This window comes from Dermacentor andersoni, chromosome 3, assembly GCF_023375885.2.
Source record: "Dermacentor andersoni chromosome 3, qqDerAnde1_hic_scaffold, whole genome shotgun sequence".
Taxonomy (NCBI): Eukaryota; Metazoa; Arthropoda; class Arachnida; order Ixodida; family Ixodidae; genus Dermacentor; species Dermacentor andersoni.
This window is the reverse complement of record NC_092816.1, coordinates 172,393,101-172,399,753: the sequence shown is the minus strand read 5'-3', so window position 1 is coordinate 172,399,753 and position 6,653 is coordinate 172,393,101.

The following is a 6,653-nucleotide window of genomic DNA, read 5'->3' as shown; positions in this document are numbered from 1 at the left end:
TTCACGGGACTCGTATAAGGTTTTGTTGTAATCGCCTCCAAGTAACAGACTCAGCCCTGTTCAGTTTAGTGTGAGGCGGTGGTAATACTCGCCTCCGATTCTGATAGAATTTAGTAATATCGCTAAATCGTTTTAATCTACATTTTTCTCTCCAGATCTCCTCCTCCGTGTTCTCCTGACCGATGGAAGTCACTCTTTGCTCAGCTCGGCGAGTAAGACTTCGAGCTTCGCGGTGTGCTACCTCGTTGAGGTTGATTGCGGGAATGCGTGGAGTCGTATGCGCTGGGAAACAGCAATTGCCTGCCGTTCTTCTCTGCTTGGCGAACTTTGCTTCATTAACTCTGGTGATGTGCCATGGCTCAGGAGAGATCCTACCTTTTGCATAATTTCTAATGGCCGCTTGAGAATCGCTAATGATGTACTGAACATTCGTGGAGACCAATGCTAGTGCATTGGCTACCTCCTCTGCTTTATCGGAATGTTTTGTATTAACTGACACGCTTGTAAGGGGTTCTTGAGTGTGATCAACGATTACTGCGACGTAGCTATTTCTGAGTGGGTAATCAGCCGCGTCTACGAAGGTTGCTCTGTCATCTGACCCAAAGCGTCGGATCATTTCGTCTGCTCTACTGTTGCGTCTGCCGTCGTAACCTGGACGCATGTTCTTGGGTATAGTTGGTACTAGGAGTTTGTCACGAATTTCTCTCGTTCTCGTCTTCTTTTCCCCGTATATATTTTGGTAAGTTATTACTAGTTTGCTTAGTATATGGCGTCCCGTTTTGCTTTTGGTTAGTCGTTCTGCTTGAGGTGTTTGCTGTGCTTCTATGGTTTCGTCCAATGTGTTGTGGAGTCCTAACTTAGCAAGACATCCGTGCTCGTACTGATGGGAATCCCTAGTGCTATTTTGTATGCCTTTTTGATCAGGTTCTTAATTTTAGTCTTTTCAGCTGCAACCCAATTGTGGAAGCCTGGTATGTATATGATCTGACTGATTACGGATGATTGTATCAGCCGTATGATACTTTCTTCCTTCGTAACCTGGTGCTTGTCAGTAATTCGTTTGATTAATCTCGTGGTGTTTGTTAATTTTGGGTCTAACTTCTTTATGGTTTCCCCATTTGTGCTTTTGTTCTCGATTACTAGACCCCGCACCTTGAGCTGGTTGACTATTGGGATATTCAGCCCGTTCTTGGTGTGTAGTTTGATTTCCTCATGAACCTTATTTCTGTCGCATCCTTTGGGAGGCCTGCCCCGAAGTGGGGGGGGGGGGGGGGGGCGGTATAAGAGAAGTTCATATTTCTCTGCAGAGCATGTGAGGCCTGTTCCTATGAGGTTTTCCTCTACTGGGGTAATTGCAGTCTGGAGTCGCTGTGATATCGATCCATCGCTGATATCACAGGTCCAGATAGTAATATTGTCCACGTAGATTGTGTGATCCAGGGGCTCTATGTGATTTAATTTTTTGGAGAGTCCCATCAAAACGAGATGAAACAGCATCGGGGAGATGACAGCGCCTTGTGGCGTGCGCCCTCCCCCCCCCCCCCCCCCCCCACGTATGTCGATCTTGGGCGACGTGAGCCCTCCAACGGAGATGACGGCTTTTCTATCTGATAGGAAGATCTTGAGGGTAGTTATACGTCCGTTGCCCTAGTCATATTCGTTCGATGTTTTTCAATGTGGTTGCGTGGTTGGCATTATCGAAGGCTTTTAAGACCAAGACCCAAGATGGCCCTTGTAGAGCGCGTTTTATGACTGATTATCTGATGCTTAAGTTGAAGCATCGCAACGTGTGTCGAAAAGCTTTTGCGAAATCCTGTCATTGTATGTGGGTACATGTTATTATCCTCTAAGAAGTTATCTACTCTGTTTAAAATGACGTGTTCTATTAATTTTCCAACGCAGGATGTTAGGGAGATTGGTCTGAGGCTGTCGATCTCAAGGTTCTTACCAGGTTTTGGAATGAGCGTTATCGTCGCTTTCTTCCATTGAGCTGGCATCTCTCCCTTTACCCAACACTCGTTTATGTATTCTGTTAGTTTGGTGATCGATTCATCATCGAGGTTCCTGAGAGTCTTGTTGGGTGTACCGTCCGTCTTTTGCAATGCACCGCACTCTAGTACAGTACGAGGAGCGTCCGACATTTAAATTTCAATGCGATTATCATTCTTTGCCTACTTCAGGACTTTAGGGCCTGCTATCTATCTATCTATCTATCTATCTATCTATCTATCTATCTATCTATCTATCTATCTATCTATCTATCTATCTATCTATCTATCTATCTATCTATCTATCTATCTGTCTGTCTGTCTGTCTGTCTGTCTGTCTGTCTGTCTGTCTGTCTATCTATCTATCTATCTATCTATCTATCTATCTATCTATCTATCTATCTATCTATCTATCTATCTATCTGTCTGTCTGTCTGTCTGTCTGTCTGTCTGTCTGTCTGTCTGTCTGTCTGTCTGTCTGTCTGTCTGTCTGTCTGTCTGTCTGTCTGTGTCGCCTCTTACGATGACTCAGTGCCCCTAGATTTCTATTATCTTGGTTCACTTGGTGTGCTCCTGATGCCGTCAGGTTCATTTCGTAGTCGTGATTCCAGCTTTGTCATCTAAATCACGTCACGCAGAGGTGGTCACGCCTTCTACGTTCACCTAGTGAGCCAATGTGTCTAATGGCTTGGACCTCTAGATATATGGTTGTGGCCCTGATGCCGTCATGGTCGTTTCAACGTCGTAATTTTAGCCTTGTTACCTGAAACTCGTCATGCCGTTGTCATCGCGCCATCGTCGTCAGACCATCATCTTCATGCAGTCTTCGTGATACAGTCGTCATTTCGCTATTGTCATCAAAAGTTCATCGTCATCCGATTGTCCTCATACCTTTGTCATGCCACTGTCGTTATTGGGTCGTCGCATACAGTCGTCTTCATTCATTTGTTGTCATAGCGGGGTCATGATGCAATCGTGGTCGATCTATCCTAGTCATTCAAACTTCGTCATCCAACTTTCTTCAAGCCGTCGTCGTCATGATGTTGTCATATCATTGTCACCTTGCCGTTGTCCTCGCACTGTCGTTTTACCATCGTGATCACATCAGTATCGTAAACCCATTGTCGTCATGCCGTCGTCGTACGTCGTTCCATCAACACCAATCCGTCTGCGCCATTCCTTCCTAATTGTGCCATCGTCATACAATCGTGATTACTTTGTCATGGTTATACAATCGTACTCGCGGCATCATCGTCAAACAGCCGGCATCATGAATTTTTGTCTTACCACCGTCATCATGAAGTCGTTGTCGTGAAATCATAGTCACTCCTGATTGGTCATGCAATTCTCGTCATGCCGTCATTGTGAAGACATTATTGTCATGCAGGCTTCTTGGTACAGCCGTTGTCACGCCACTGTTCTCATATGCTCGTCATCACCTGATTGTCCTGATCCTCTTGCCATGACATTGTCGTGATTACGTCGTCATCATACAGTCGTTGTGATGCTTTGGTTGTCATACCAGAGTCGTAATGTCATCTTGGGCCTTCCATATTCGTTATTGTAACTTCGACGTCATACTCTCGTCATGTAGTCATCTTCGCCATACCGTCATCGTTGTATCATTGTCATATCGTCATCGCCGCGCTGTCGTTTGACCATCGTCATCAATTGAGCAACTTCAGCATATTTTCATTACTCAAAAGACTAGCGCAAATAACAGGGACACAGACAGAGAAGACGACAGGACGAGCGCTGCCTTGATAGCATATTTTCGTCATCCTGTCGTCGCCATGCCGCCTTCTTCCATCCATCGACGACATTCCTTCGTATTGACTTTTTTATAATTATGCTGTCTTCACCGAATCGTCATTATGTCACCGCTGTGACGCCATGGTCGTCATTGTGTTGTCGTCATGCCTTCATCGTCATTCCAGCTTCGTCATCCGGTCATCATCATACCGTCATCGCCACAGAATTTCCCCTATGTCAGCGTCGTCACACTTTGTGGTTATACCGTCGGGTTCATTGAAGAATGGACATTTCATTTATTTCCATCATGCTGTGTCTTCATAGCGCATTTGACTTTTCTACCGACGCCATTCCTTCATCGTCATTCGATAGTCATCAGTGCATGGCGTCATACAGTCGTCGTCATGTCGCCGTGCTGATGGGCGAGCTTCGCAAGGGAGCGCCACAGCAACAACGGAGCGTACCGGAATAAGTCACATAGAGCCAAACCAATGGAAGTTCCATAATGACAACTACAGAATACAAATTCGGCTTCCTAAATACGGTTTTTAGATACATTCCTCGGTTCCTAATCGCATTACCATCGAGTCATCGTGGCATGAGTTCTGCCGGAATATTTTTGACTGGAGACACTTCGGTATCACTTCCATTTTATTGAAATAGCAACTGTATGAACATTCCAGGCACATTTCTGCCGTCGGCGTCAGCGTCGCCGCGAGGTTCCGTGTGAAGTCCCAGGGCGATAAAATAGTCGCCGCGTGCCGTATGCTGTATGAGCGGGTCAAAGTGTGCGAGGGTGAGCCGGCGATTACGGCTCTATCTCGCTCACGCGAGGGAAGAAAACGGGGAGGTATCGCGCTGTCTTACGTAGCGCGCAAGGCTCCGGGGGAGGGCGGGGTGGGAGGTGTGCGCGTTCTACAGCGTGTGGCCCGCACAGCCTTGCAAGCCCGCCCGGGCACGACTTCACAATTACTTCTGAGTACAGCGGGGCGTGGCACTTGCGGACGCACCGGACGTTCGCGCGCATGCGCGAGTAAGAGCGGATGCAAGAGAGGAACTGTGGGAGATTTTGCTTGAACTACACGCAGTGAGGTTCACTGAAACGTGGCTCTCTGATAAATCTGCTAATGTGCATTTTCCTGGCTACACGTGTGCTTCTGTGTCAAGAAGTGGCAAGAGAGGAGGGGGCGTAGCAATATATGTGCGAAATAATTTTCACTTTGAAGTAATATCCGAATACTCGCTTGTAGATCGTCACAATGAAAGCTTACTGATAAAATGCACCAATTCAATGTTACTTGTACTTTACAGATCTCCTTCTGGTAATGTTAATGAGTTGTTTGCATACCTTGAACAGATTTTGCATTACCTGCTATGTATTGGCCTCCCCGTCATTGTTACCGCCGACTTTAACATCAACTTACTCTCAGAGGACAGCAATAAGCAACGTCTTATTGACACATTTTATTCTTTTGGTTGCCAAAGTGTCTTTGATATACCTACTAGGGTGACCAATAAATCTGAAACTTTGCTTGACCTGCACTTTACAAATTACCCAGTTGCTCAATCAAATGTTGGTGTATTAACATCAGGAATAAGTTATGATCATTTGCTCATTTTTATGTTTTTCATGCCGCACTGTTCCCATCATAACCGCTTCAAAGACCATTATCCTATCTTGTATAGAAAAATACCAGCAGACAAAATTGTATTTTTCCGGCAGCTTCTTGAGAAAGCGAACTGGAGCACTGTACTACAAGAGACTAACCCTGTCGTGGCATATGACACCTTTATAGAAAATGTCAAAGGATTTTATGACTTAGCATTTCCTCTTGTTGAATTTAAGAAGCATAAAAAGTCCAGAAAACCGTGGATTGACGTCTGCCTTATGAAGCGCATAAGAGAACGTGATAAGATGTTTGTCTTGTTCATAATAACAAAGAATATTTCTTATTTACAGGAATATAAGAAGCTCAGGAACAACTTAACATCCAATTTAAAGCGAGCTCGAGCCATCTACTATGAAAACAAGTTTAAGAATGTTTGCAATAATTCTAGAAAAATTTGAAGATGTGTCAAAAGCCTCACGTCGACAGAAACGACCAATGATATTTCGGAACTCATGATACAGGGTACGCATTACTCAGGTGCAGCGCTTGTCGACAAATTTAATGAACATTTTTTAAAAGCCGGGATATCTTAGAACCCCGACACAAGCAACACTGATTGCACGTCATACCTTACGCGTTGTGCTATGTCGTCGATATTCTTTGCGTCCACTACTGAATTAGAGATTCATGATCACCTGCAGAAAATAAAAAATGATAGTGCATGTGGCATAGACGAAATGAAGCCTCAGCCTATAAAAGCGATTTCTCATATCATTGTTCGACCACTCTCTCACATATTCAACTCAATTCTTTGTACCGGAACGTTTACTGATAAATTAAAGATCGCAAGAGTGACAGCAATTTTCAAAGGAGGCGACAAAGGTGACCTTCGCTCTTACCGTCTGATCTCGGTCTTGCCAATATTCGCAAAAGTTTTTGAACAGGCCATTTATTCTAGGTTTTCTAAGTTTTTTTCAACAAAACAACATAATAACTAAGCAGCAGTATGGCTTTCAAAAACAAAAATCTACTGAAGCGGCCCTATTGGAAACAAAAGACAAAATTATTGCCAACTTCCAGCACAAGCTGTTCACTTGAGGCTTGTTCCTTGATTTCCGTAAACCATTTGACTCGGTAAAGCAGGACATCTGGTAGCATAAATCATGACATCTGGAGATCTGGTTGAAAGCTACCTTAAAAATCGCGTTCAGTATGCTGTCATTATAACTTCAAATCTGGGATGGGGCATATAACATGAGGCATTTCTCAGGGGTCACTTATTGGGCCACTTCTTTTTCTAATT